Source organism: Octopus bimaculoides, chromosome 11 (genome assembly GCF_046866305.1).
Source record: "Octopus bimaculoides isolate indiv1 chromosome 11, ASM4686630v1, whole genome shotgun sequence".
Taxonomy (NCBI): Eukaryota; Metazoa; Mollusca; class Cephalopoda; order Octopoda; family Octopodidae; genus Octopus; species Octopus bimaculoides.
The window spans coordinates 25,213,547-25,228,546 of record NC_142938.1 but is presented as its reverse complement, the minus strand read 5'-3'; the positions used below and the strand labels follow the sequence as shown (position 1 = coordinate 25,228,546).

Genomic DNA, 15,000 nt, shown 5'->3' with positions numbered 1-15,000 from the left:
TCGCTCGGCAAAAGCTGAACACTTCGACGAGAGAGTCCATGGCGCAACACACGTGCTGCTGGCAATTTCTTTTCCTTGTTTGAACTTTCCCTCCTTCTCTCCGACGAAGAGCTATGCTCGAAACGCCGAAAATTCTTTTTACCGAACGTCGAGTTAATACATTCCTTGTGCATGTCCTCTTGTTGTCTGTTAATTTTATTATTCGTTTATTTGAATTGAATATACATATATATATATATATATATGTATGTATATGTATATATATATATATATATATATTTATATATATATATATATATATATATATATATATATACATATATATATATATGTGTGTGTGTGTGTGTGTGTGTGTGTGTGTGTGTGTGTGTGTGTGTGTGTGTGTATATGTATGTATGTATTGTGCTTATTAAATTATATATATATGCACTCATGTGCAGTACGGCCGAGTGAATAAATTTTTTTTTTTGCAGCTATAAGATCTCAGTTCTCAGGTTCGATCCCCAAGCGTGTCCTCTTAAGCAGATTGCATTTTCCAGAGCCTCGAGATGGCTCGTACCTAGTGAGTGAGACTGGGCAGACGGAAACTTGTAACTAACAAAAGATTCAGCCTTATCACACAATGTCACTCTGTTTGTGGTTGACAATGACGGAAGAATACACACGTCTATGGAATGTTCGACCATTTACATGTTCAGTTGATCGAACAACTTAATCCCCATCGTCAAACGACGGAGATCCACTACTATCATACATAAAACAACCAAAGTTTCTACTACCACTACAAATGCTGTTTCTACTGCCATTGCAACAACTACACGATACACCGTTTGTTTACAGCGAGAAATTTTTTACAAGACAAAACACAGCCAATGGGTTTCTTACTGTCCCAAGTATATTTGAACTGGTAATAATCTTGTATTTATACGCTTCACTGCTTAGCGCTTCCACCCCATAATTCAACCACTATGTTTGCTCTACTACTACCAGCGCAGTTCATTCTGTAACCATCATTACAACTAATTCAATTATTTTTACTACTAGGGTAAGAACCCCCTTCTTCGGTCATTGATGACCATGAGATTGCACCTAGAAAGTTACCCTCCGAGGCACAAGTCCGGGAAAGATTGTTTATGGAAGCCCAGTAGTATACCAGCCTCCCTTCTCCACACCAATGTTGTTATCCTTGGGAAAGGCAAAGGTCAACACAGCTTGGCACCAGTCGCGTCGCAACTCATTTCTACGGCTGAGAGAACTAGGGCAAATGTGAAATAAAGTGTCTTGCTCAAGTATACAACACACAGCCCGGTCCGGGAATGGAACTCTCTACCTCATGATTGTGAGCCCAACGCACTAACCACTGCGCCATTACTACTGTCATTATAACTAATATTACTGCAGCTAATTCTAAAACAGCAACCACTACCATGAGCATTACTCTTACTACTTCTAACACCACCACCACCACCACAAATATTGTTTTCAAATTTTGGCACTGGACCAGCAATTTTGGAGGAGGGGTAAGTTGGTTACATCGACCCCAGTGCTCAACTGGTACTTATTTTATCGATCTCGAAATGATGAAAGACAAAGTCATCTCAGTAGCATTTGAACTCAAAACGTAGGGACAGATAAAATGCTCCTAATCATTTTGCCCAGCGTGCTAGCGATTCTGCTAGCTCACTGCCTTAAACCACCACTACAAATATTACTACCACCATTACCGCAACTAGAATTACTACGACTACAAATATCTGCTATACTGTTACTACAGCTGTGATGGCAGTTTTTCGTGTCCGAAGATCATGTATGAGAAAGAGCGGTAATCCCGCAGCTAGCTATGTAAGCCAAATCATTGAATGACAAGCTCTGATGCACTTGGTTCAAATGTGTGCTTTGGTCAAATGGAGGTCGTGATGGTTACTCGTTCCTTCTTTGGCGCTTCTCATCCGCCGTAGTTCAGGTGCTCTGGCTCTCTGGTAAATATCACTACAACTACTTTTACCATATATGCTATTATTAATAATGCCACTATTACTATGCATATTCTTATTTCTGTATTGCCCACAAGGGGCTAAACATAGAGGGGACAAACAAGGACAGACAAAGGGATTAAGCCGATTACATCGACCCCAGTGTTTCACTGGTACTTAATTTATCGACCCAAAAGGCTGAAAGGCAGGGCAGACGAAATACCGCTAAGCATTTCGCCCGGCGTGTTAACGTTTCTGCCAGCTCGCCGCCTTATGCATTATTCTAGGTAGGTAGGTAGGTAGGTAGGTAGGTAGGTAGGTAGGTAGGCAGGCAGGCAGGCAGGCAGGCAGGTAGGTAGGTAGGTAGGTAGGTAGGTAGGTAGGTAGGTAGGTAGGTAGGTAGGTAGGTTTATATGCTCACATACGCCTAATATATGTGATTATAATGTGCATATGTGTGTACATATAGATATGCACATACGTGTATGTATATGCATGCACGCAAGAGTAATAATGGGAAAAACAGTAAGGGAGAGAAAGAAATAGATAGATCGAGAGACAAGAAACTGGAAAGAGAAAGGGAAAAAGAGATAGAGAGATGTGATTAATTATCTAATTGCATTCATTAAGTTTTGATTAATTTCGTTATAATAAATGACATAGAACTTCACTAAACCTTTCGCCAAAACATTTAACGTCAACATACATCAGTAGTAGTAGTAGTAGTAGTAGTAGTAGTAGTAGTAGTAGTTGAGATTTAGTGAGAGTACTAGTCGCGGTTGTTTTAGTTTACGTATATGTGTGTGTTTATGTGTATATATGTATATATAATGCTTACATATATGTATATATATATATATATATATATAATACTTACATATATATATATATATATATATATATATATAATGCTTACATATAAATATATATATATATATATATATATATATATATATATATATACATACATACATATATATATATATATATATATATATATATATATATATATATATATATATATATATATACATGTATAAACGTACGTCGTCAGATCAATAGTATCTGGACTGTTGCCATAGTAACGAAGCTAAAGCAGACAGAGTAAAGCCGCTTGATATAGATTGACCTTGAACTCTATTGTGCATGTTCTCTAAGTTATAACGTTGTACCTCATTTCTCGTGTTTACTGCAGTTCTTGGAAGGAAGGTGTGTAGCGTGTGATCGTCACATTAAACTTGACAGAGAAAGTTGAGCAGAGAATCTGCAACAGATTTTACCAAAAGCTTGACGATACCTGTTCAGAGGCCTATGCAAATTTTCATCGTTCGTGATTCAATCAAGAAGATCTTGTGCAATTGAAACCCGAGGGTCTTTTTGGTCAGCTGAAAGCAGTTTTGACACAAACTTGACAGACACGCGTCTCATACCCAAATCTTCAATGATAATGGACTGAACTGAACCGTAACTAATCTGCACATCCTCTGATAACTCACGGACGGTGATTCGACGATTTCCCCTCACAGCCGCAGGCACATCTACAATGTTTTTCTTGGTTCTGTTGATTGTGAGTCTCCCAGAACGTTCGTCAACAGGACATTTTTCTGCCATCTCGGAAACGTCTGAACCATTCGTACACTTGTGTCCGGCTCTTACATTCCTCTTCATACACTTTCTGCAACTTTATGTCGGCTTCTAAGCAGGGGACGCCATGACAACTTTTTCTGTCATGGTCAATGTGACGATCACACGCTACACACTTTCCTTCCAAGCACTACTGTAGACAGCGGAAGTGAATGTTAAAACTTAGTGCGCATGCACAGCAGGGGTCAAGATCAATCTGTACTCAGCGGCTTTACTCTGCCTGCTTTAGCTTCATTACTATGGCAACAGTCTGGATACTTATTAATCAGACATCTATACCATTAAAGTACATTTTATTACACTGTATTAGAACAAAGACCTCTTTTACTCTTTTACTTGTTTCAGTCATTTGACTGCGGCCATGCTGGAGCACCGCTTTTAGTCAAGCAAATCGACCCCAAGACTTATTCTTTGGAAGCCTAGTACTTATTCTATTGATCTCTTTTGACGAACTGCTAAGTTATGGGGACATAAACACACCACCATCGGTTGTCAAGCGATGTTGGGGGTGGACAAACATGGACACAAAAACATATACACACACATACACACACATACACACACACGAACACGACACAATGCAGTAGAGAAATTTGAAAAGACAACACGAAACCGGTTATTTCTCTAAATACAATGTTTATATACCAAAAAGATCTTATAACATTTTTCTAACATTTTTCTGACATAATTTAAATATATACTTTGACCATGTAACACAAGCCTTCTGTAGTTTTTTCACTCTTATTATCTTTTATATATATATATATATATATATATATATGGGAGAATATACAAAAAATAACAACAGACGAGGACAGGTGGTGTAAATAACAAAAGTATATATTAGTATGACGCTCGGGAATACGGAAAGTCTTTGACGTTTCGAGCTACGCTCTTCAACAGAAAGAATACGGAGACAAGGAGAAAAACACGGAGAAAAAAAAATTTTATAGTGTTCAGTCAACGGTCAATATATATATATATATATATATATATATATATATACGACAGGCTTCTTTCAGTTTCCGTCTACCAAATCCACTCACAAGGCTTTGGTCGACCCGAGACTACAGCAGAAGACACTTGCCCAAGGTGCCACGCAGTGGGAATGAACCCGGAACCATGTGGTTGGTAAGCAAGCTACTTACCACACAGTCACTCCTACGCCTAGTAATAGTTTCTTACCTTTAACACACAAGGCATGTTATAAAAATCTTCCTAACCACGTGTCTCAGTGACCACGTGTCTCATAGGAGCGGCTCTTATTTTAATACAGTGTACTTTAAATTATATTTATCTCTCACTGGACGGAGGAATTTTTTTGTTAATCTTATCTTAACGGAATAGTAAACTACAAACGTATGTATGTGTGTGTGTGTATGTTTGTGTCAGTGTATGTGTGCGCGCGCGTTCGTGTATCTGTGTATGTATGTGTAAACCTATCCGAATAAAGTAACCAAATGTCATAAAAGTAATGAAATATTGGTGTTTACATTTTGATTATAAACGTAGAAGCATTGAGAAGTACGTAAATAAAACATTTAATGGTACATTTTCTAGACAATGCAGCTGCTATAAATTATAACGTGTAATATGATCGGTTAAAATCCACTTAGATAGAAAAAATTGCCCGCGGAAATCGAACCATAAATTTTCTGTATCCATGAAAGACGTGAAACAAAGTGTAACAATAATACACTTCGGTCATTATTCCGTCGAACGAAATGCTTTAAACTTGTAAACGAGAAAGTAAGTCTATAACTGGATTGTTGAGAATAAGGAATAACCATCAAAAGAAAAATGAGTGGGCAAAAAAGATAGATAGATAGATAGATAGATAGATAGATAGATAGATAGATAGATAGATAGATAGTGAAAAAGAGAAAGCTACTCCTACACTTAAACATAATGCATATTACAATTATATATATATATATATATATATATATATATATATATATATATATATATATGCACACGTGTGTGCGTGTACATATATTTGTATGTCTGTGTATATATATATATATATATATATATATATATATATACAGATACAGAGAGAGAGACAGAGAGAATGACGTAACAATAGGTACGTTATTTCCGTCATAATGACGTCTTTATGCAACAGTCACTATGATGACATAAATTATTACTGACGTAATTATATCAAGGACACTTTGATTGACTGAAGTAGCTGACTACTCTGACTCAAGTGTTGAAGCATTGCAACAAACAATTTCCAATGCGAAACTTGTCCTGGAGCTTTTTCTTCTTTATTCCACATAACAGCACTTCTGTATGGAAGGTTCAAGTTTTTCTCTTTTTCGCTGGCTCTCCTTTCCCGGTGTATATATATTTATGCATACATGCATATAGTTATATATATATATATATATATATATATATTTATATATATATATATATATATATATATATATATATATATATATATATATATACATACATATATATACACACATATATATACACATATATATATATGTACGTGTGTGTGTGTATATATATATATACATATGTATATATATACATATATATAATATATATACGTAAGCATATGTATATATGTACATATGTATATATATATAGAGAGAGAGAGAGAGGGAGAGAAGGAGACAGAGATAAATATATGTGCATAGACATGTATAGATACGTACATATGTATGTATATATATATATATATATATATATATATATATATATATATATACGTGTGTGTGTATGAAATATGAATATATATATATATATATATATATATATATATATATATATATATATATATATATATATATATATATATATGCATGTATATATATATATATATATATATACATGTATGTGTGAGTTTATATTGTTGGCACTCCGTCGCTTACGACGTCGAGGGTTCCAGTTAATCCGATCAACGGAACAGCCTGCTCGTGAAATTAACGTGCAAGTGGCTGAGCACTCCACAGACACGTGTACTCTTAATGTAACTCTCGGGGATATTCAATGTGGCACAGTTTAACAAGGCTGACCCTTTGAATTACAGGTACAACAGAAACAGGAAGTAAGAGTGAGAGAAAGTTGTGGTGAAAGAGTACAGCAGGGTTCGCCACCATCCCCTGCCGGAGCCTCGTGGAGCTTTAGGTGTTTTCGCTCAATAAACACTCACAACGCCCGGTCTAGGAATCGAAACCACGATCATATGACCACGAGTCCGCTGCCCTAACCACTGGGCCATTGCGCATCCACTAGCGTTTATATATACGTATGCATGTATACATGAGCACATAAATAAATATATATTTTATATATATATATATATATATATATATATATTGACGTTCACAATCATCTCATTCTCTTTCCATCACTTTCCTTCCCACCTACCATGTCTCTGTCCATACGAATATGTTAACAAATATATTATTGTGTTAGTCATAACGTGTTTCGATGTATTTAAGCGCCCGTAATACATGGCACTGAATACTATCCAATGTGTCGCAAACTTTTGAACTGAAACTGTAAAGAACGTCTTTTAAATCCATTGTATATTAAACATTTTTCCGGCGCTGAACTGTTTTTTTTACTCAACTGCTTAATATATTCAATAAAAGTACTTTTAAATTTTCTAATTCTGATTTTCATTTTATATTTCCTCCTTCTACACTGATTTCTTTTCTTTCTCTGGGTTCGTTAACCCCTTTATATTTTGTTTTGTTCATTTCTTGCGTATTTTTGTTCAACAGACAAAATATCCAAAACCAACAAAGTGATATCGTATTTCTTCCTTTTTGGTTGGTGCATTTTTTGTCCGCTATTGCTTTATTTGCTGTTATAACTAATTCATTTGAACAATACCAGTAAAATAGTAAAAGAGTAAATATGTATATATTCTCTATACAGAAACTCTTATAGTCGAAGACAGCGTTTTGTCTATTTTGTGCTATGGCGCAAATATATCTTTTCCTCAATCTGTTTTCGTCTACTTTTAGTCTTGGAAGCGTTCAGTTAGGTAGACATCCAGTTTTTATTCTACTTTGTTCTGGAAAATGTCAAAATTCCAAACACTCTCGGTCTTTGTTCTAACATTAAAACTGAGAAAGGGATAAATTAAACGACGTTCAGTATAAACAAATTATCTTTATAGTTTTAACACTTGGCAGAGTGTTTATGCCGTCTAACAATATATCTTAGATCATTTGTTCTGGTTTTTTGCGCTATGAGTTCTAACAAAGTCAACTTTGCCTTTCATTCTACTAGAGTGGATAAAATAAAGTACCACTCATGTACTGGGTCGACTGTCTTGTTGCCGCCAAATTACCGTAGCTATTATTATTGACGACTTGCAGAAATTGTTCATGATACTGAAATGCTACTGAAAGAGAGTCATTGTCGGTTCGTGTTAAACACAGCAGGTGCATTAACTTTGTTTGTTAACTTGTCCGCGATACGCGCAGAGAACTATTACCATTCTGCATGAACACGTTTGCGACTTCAAGAATTCTATCAAATCCAACGTGAGGAACTGCCCTGCCCCCATTTTTTTATTTTTATTTTTGTTAGGGAAGGGTAGGCAGTTCTTATTTGTTTCATGGCAATTATTTTGTTTCTGCTCGCTGAGTTTATAGAGCCCATGATATTTTTAGGCTCTCCGAGACCAGTGAGAACGGTAATGTGCTGTTTAAAATAGAGTGCAGGTCTTTCCTATAGGTGTTGAGTTGCAGGAAAGGTATGGGCAGAGAAAGCATTCCACATTGGTGATGCTCAGAGTATGAGGATGTGGAGACAGTCGTTCATGAGAAGCGGGAGTTTGGTGCAGTAAGAGTGGCGAAGAGTGGAAACAGCATTGGAACGAGGTTGCTTCAGTAATTTGGGGTGAGAGACAAGCCATCCCTGACGGATAGGGGTACCATAGTAGTGATAGAAACGACACAGAGAGGATAGTACTCAATCGGATCAGAATACACGGTGAACAAGACTGAAAAGACAGAACATAGACGCTTTCCTATTCAGACGTTTGCAAAAAATTCTCACTACAGAAAAATGGAAGGCAAAGTTGATTCTTCGGCTGGATTTGAACTCAGAAAGTACAGAGTCAGGGCAAAAATAATGAAAGAATTCCATCTGACACTCTAGAGATCTGCTAACATATTACCATTGTATTAACATCTAATAACGTCACATCGCCACTTGTCCATAACTGTTGCATCATCCGACAGTTATCTTCATTTAATTTAATTAATTATAAATACGCTACGCAACCTTAACGTCATAACCACTCACCACGACCTAATTCATTCTTCATTTTGATTCACAAATACTTGTTCATATCCACTCATTCAAACACAAGGAACTATTAAAATATATCTTCTTAGTCCACACACACACACACACAAACACACACACACAAACACACACACATATATATATATATATATATATATATATATATATATATATATATATATATACCTCGTTTTACTCGTTATCCTTCTCTTCTTCTTTCTTAACCTTTCTTTGTCTGTGAATGCGCACATGGGAATGTATTTTAAGTACAGTAGTTTTGTAATGACGACAACTGTTCTCTCTAAATATCACAATTACACATACACACGCACACATTATATGCGTTTGTTTATATATATATAGAGAGAGAGAGAGAGGGGGGAGAAAGAAAGGGAGAGAGGGGAGAGAGAGTGGAGGAATGCGTGTGCGTGTGTACAAATATATGTATATATATATATGTATATATATATATATATATATATATATATATATATATATATATATATATATATATATATATATATATATATAAAATATACTGTAATGGAAATGACATAAAAAATTCAAGTTATATTCTTTTTCCTAAGCACAGAAAAAGAGGTAGATAGGTAGGCAGGAAGACAGAGGGACTGACTGATGGATAAACTGATTGATTGGTTTAAACTCTTTATAATATGCAAGACTGTAAATCCGAAGCTATCCATCACAGGAGAAAACTTGTTTATTGCAATTTCTTTCAATGCTATTTTGGTCGCAGATAATGGTTATGACAACGCTTCATGGCTAAGAAAAAAGTTTTTTTTTCTTTTCTCTATTACTTTTTTAAATCTTCGTTGATGGCATTATCTATCTACATGTGGAAGGACGATTCCAGCTTCTACTCGAAACGACTGTGAGGTTCTCGAAAAATATGATTTATGATTTTGTTTAAATGGTGATTATGAATTATATTAAATTTTACTAATGCTTCTGTGCAGTCAAAAATAATTATTTTAGAAGTAATTACCTGAAAATATAATGTTTAAAAGACGTGGACGTAATAGAAACTCCATATACTTAAGATAGACTTTAATAGTACATAAAGCTTCATATAAATTGTTTTTATATTTTATTAAGTTAAGACAATAAAAACTTTTATATTTCATTGTTCAAGATTTGCTCAACATTATATTCTATTAAATTACTGGTGAGCCTGAAGCGTCATAAGTTACTGCCAATCACACGTATAATAAACGTGATTTATTTTCTTGTCTTATGGCAAGGAATGCGAAAAGTCTGAAGAATTTACTGAGGATAGGTTATTTACTTTGGTTCATATACGAATGGCATTGCTGATAAAATCCCTTGAAAATTTTGTACCTAAACGGAGTGGAAATCGTGCACTTCATCATTTCAGCAACTGTGAGAGAAAATCATAATAGCGGCATGTATATATGTGTATATATGTCAGGTTGAGTTAAAAGTAAGCAAAGTTTTGAACCATGAAGAATTTATACCGGATTTTTGCAGAGTTTTGAATTTTTTTAAAGCATTATTTTGCAATTGTTTGATAATACAGACATAGACTTGCTCAAATGCATCAATAAATTAACATTGATATTTTTTTCACCGTTGTTACAATCATCTGAAATGAAAATGTCAAAGCGCGATATTCGAGCAATTTTACTATTCAACTTCAAAAGAGGATGTAAAGCAGCTGAAACTGCTCACAATATCGTTTGGTGAGGAAATGACCAGTGAGTCGTCAGCTCGAAAATGGTTTAATCGATTTCGCAGTGGAGAACTGGGCCTTAAGGACCGTCATTGAGAAAGACCCACGTAAAACCACTCGAGAACTGGCAAAAGAACTTCAAGTTAGCCAGAAAACTGCCTGCAACCATTTGCATGCGATCGGAAAATCAAAAAAGCTCGACAAATGGGTACCACACGATTTGAATGAAAATCAGAAAATGTGCAGATATGAAACTTGACCGTCACTTCTTCTCTGTTGCCAGACCGATCCATTTCTCGACCGTATTGTAATTTGCGATGAAAAGTGGATTTTGTACAATAATAAAAAAACGTTCTTCGCAGCGGCTGAACCAAAATAAAGCACCGAAAATCTTCGCTAAACCCGAGCTCTTCAAAAAGAAAGTTATGGTGACTGTTTGGTGGTGTACTGCTGAACTCATCCACTATAACATCTAAAACCCGGAAAAACATTACTGCAAAAAAAAAACATATTGCCATGTAATTTCCAAAATGAACGAAAAACTGCTATTCCTCCGTCCCAGAGTGGTCAACAGAAGAGGTCCAATCATTCTTCATGACAATGATAAAATTTGTATATATATACTATTTATAGTTCTTTATTTAAAAAATAATATGGATTAGATCTCTTCATGGATAGGTACACAATCCTTGTTGTTGCTTATCTTACTTTATTTTATTTACTGAGTTTTCCCTTCTATGGTATACATATATAGAGACATTTACTTGTTAGTTACTGTGAGTAATCCTTATTTAAATAACTTCAAATATGGTAACTTTTGAAAAACTAGTGATATTTTGATGTCCATTATCATAGCTTAACTCTATATCTATGGGGTAATATATGTTGTAATTACTGTAGCTCTAAGTTTCTCTTCATATTTATTACGAAATTCTCCCTCCGATAAACTAAGTAAATAAAGAACATTTTTTGTTAGTTACTTTACACATTTTTCTTCTTCTTATATCAATAAAAGAGAAAGATTGTTATATATTACCAATATAATACTATATTATCATTTATATGGTTTACACGTTTTATTATCGTCTCTAGATTAAGTAAGACCCTGATACTTAATTTATATACTTTTATATTGTTGTTGTATGTTATTGTAATAGTCAAAGATTGTCTTCAACCTAAAGGAATTTGGATTAATATTATTTGAGACATATAGAAATATATTTTGATAGTTGTAGATTCTATTTACTTATTTATTATAGAAATAATCACGAGTAATGTATGGTGTAATCAAAAATTAAAGATGTAATTTTTCTCATTTATGTTCGGGTTGTTATATATATATAAAAAGTAATAAACCAAGGCCTCCCCTACATGTATATCATTAATGTTAATATTTCAGGACTCGTTTTAGGATATTTGTATCAGTAACTTCCACCTAATATGTCCCTGCATCTAAGTTTCTTGTTGTTGCAGCTTAACCCCAGGTCAACTCTGAGTAGACCTACAGGAAATACATTTCATTCATGACTGTTCCATCTTTTTCCAAGCAAATGTTTCTATGTCTAAATTATTGAAGGAAACCTTTCATTTGTTTTAGACAGCTGGATATTCGTTGATGAAAATTTAGCTGTTATGTCTAGCATATTTAGTGACACCCCCTCCCATGGGAGGCCCCTTGTTAGCTTCTAGCTATGATCTCATTAGTCGTTGTCGCATTAATGGCATTTCTTAATAAGAGTGTTACATCAAAGGTTTTCTTTCAACTTGCTTTCTGTTAATATTTAGCAGAGCATGACTAAAAATCAAGCAAATTTCAGCTTGATCCATTAACAATTGGTTTTGCAACAAGTTTTCACCTTCCTTACGGCAATATTCAGCTTATTTTTGTAATTTATAAATAATTTATAAAACTTCAACAGTATTAACTGGCATGCACTTCTCCCAGGCCATTGTCAACATCGTTAATTTAATAGTATGTGCCCAACAGTATTGCAAACAGCTTAGCAATTTTCAAAAGATATCATGTATTTTTTCCGGTAAACTACGCTACTTCTCTATGATCAACTGCAACTAATTATGATAAAGAATATAAGCAAGTTAAACTTGCACTAAAATTTCTCTGCACTAGAAAAAACACGATTACGCCAACATCTTAAAACTTCCCCGAGGAAAAACATGTAGCCTGAATAAATAGCATCTGAAATAGTATTTTCTGAAACGGAGCAGATTCAAAGAATTGACTGAAACTGAGATAATATTAAAATGGTTAAGGAAAATAATACAATGAAAGAATTAAAATAAATTTTTTATATGAAGATATCATGCAAGACTGAGTTTAAACGGAGAGCGGAAAATTGTGAATTCTTGATCCAACTTTGTTATTGATATTTCTAGTCGGACAGCTTTAGTTACGTTGAATATTTCCACTATTTTCTGTCTATCTAAAGATGTGAAAAAATATAAACAAGCCACGCAAAGAAACATTTATTATCTCCATTTGTATGTGTCTATCAAGAGCTTCTGGGTCCATTGAATACTTTTAATAACACCTACATAAATACCTACATAATTAACAAAACAACATCTTTAAGACTTGCTAAACATATGTGATAAGGCCTTTAAGAAAATAGTTAAGATTGTATTCAAATAACTGAAAGTGTGGCCTCAAGGGGTTTTACTTTAGCAGCAGTAAATTCTTTAAGCCCTGAAATGAGCAATATGGCGACTACACATACGGAGATTTGTTGAACAGATGCTAAAAGTTGTGCATTTATCTTTCTTACTTCGCATATCAATGTTATAGACCGAAATATCACAGAGTAAACTGATAACTTTCTTAAAGGAGACTGACCGACTCAATAATAATACACTTCGCTTCTAAGCAGAAGCTTCCTTATCTCTCATCTTCAACGTCATCATAACTAACAGTAAAAAAAAAGATATTTTCTTATACTAGTTTTTGTTATTGATATATTGCTGGTGTTGCTGTTATTGTTGTTTGTTGGTGGTGTTGCTGCTTTTGATACTACGGTAAGTTTTGCTGTTTTTCATTTTGATGTTATTACTGTTTCCTTTTTTTGTGGTTTTGTTTTGAAAGTATGTGGTCTGGTGGTTATGGTGTTGGACTCGCTGTTGTAAAATCGTGGTTTCAATTCCTGGGTTGTGCACTGCGTTGTGTTTTCTTCAGCAAAACATTTCATTTCACGTTGCTGCAGTCCATTCAGCAGTAAAATAAGTTCCAGCAATAGCTTGGAATTTAAACTTGCGTCAGACCAGTGCCCCTTCCGAGAACGAGTATAATGTTGTAATCTCAATCATTTATACGCCATGGAAACCGGTGGTTAAGGTACTGCCTTATGAGTCTTGCGTGGAGGCGCAATGGCCCAGTGGTTAGGGCAGCGGACTCGCGGTCAAAGGATTGCGGTTTCGATTCCCAGACCGGGCGTTGTGAATGTTTATTGAGTGAAAACACCTAAAGCTCCACGAGGCTCTGGCAGGGGATGGTGGTGAACCCTGCTGTACTCTTTCACCACAACTTTCTCTCACTCTTACTTCCTGTTTCTGTTGTACCTGTATTTCAAAGGGTCAGCCTTGTCACACTGTGTCACGCTGAATATCCCCGAGAACTACGTTAAGGGTACACGTGTCTGTGGAGTGCTCAGCTACTTGCACGTTAATTTCACGAGCAGGCTGTTCCGTTGATCGGATCAACTGGAACGCTCGACGTCGTAAGCGACGGAGTGCCAACAACATATGAGTCTTGCATGCCTTATGAAGGCTCATAAATCTAAGCAGTTTCCGTTAGATTGCAAGTCTAGCCTCATCGAGCACACACACGTATCATCGAAAATATCCCTTCTTGATTCTCTCGAACTTGTTTAATGTTGGCTTTATTATTCAAAACGGTGTTGGTTCACTATCACAATACTTGCAGCTTTAATACGTCGCGGAATTGACTCATAAGCGCTTTGATCGGTCGCTAGGAGGATATCAAGCACTTCAAGTAAAAGATTCTTTCACTCTTTAAGAGACGATGGCAGGGTGGAGAGTGGCTCCTCATTTCTTTCTCCAAAATGTGCCATACATGTTCGATTATATTGAATAGTAAATTGCTCGAACGGACAGCCATGTTAAAATGGCTATGAATATTACTTGTCAGTCCAACTACTGTGTCGATCTCTTAGAGAGATTTTAGAAGTAGCATTTTTGCTTATATATATATATATATATATATGCCAACGCTAAATAGAAAATATACATAGTGCATAACAGAACCACAAGGTCACTTCCGCTACACACGCAACACATGTGCTTGGGCGGGTATGTGTGAGTGTAGGTAGGTAGGTATAGGGTAGTGTTAGAATGACAGCAGGATAAACGAAA

The 15,000-nt window shown here is 35.2% G+C and overlaps 1 protein-coding gene across 8 annotated transcripts in view; it reads left to right on the top strand.

Moving 5' to 3' along the window:
- The window catches only part of LOC106869641 (gonadotropin-releasing hormone II receptor), a 568,181-nt gene that overhangs the window by 516,562 nt on the left and 36,619 nt on the right, over positions 1-15,000 (top strand). The window lies entirely within an intron of this gene.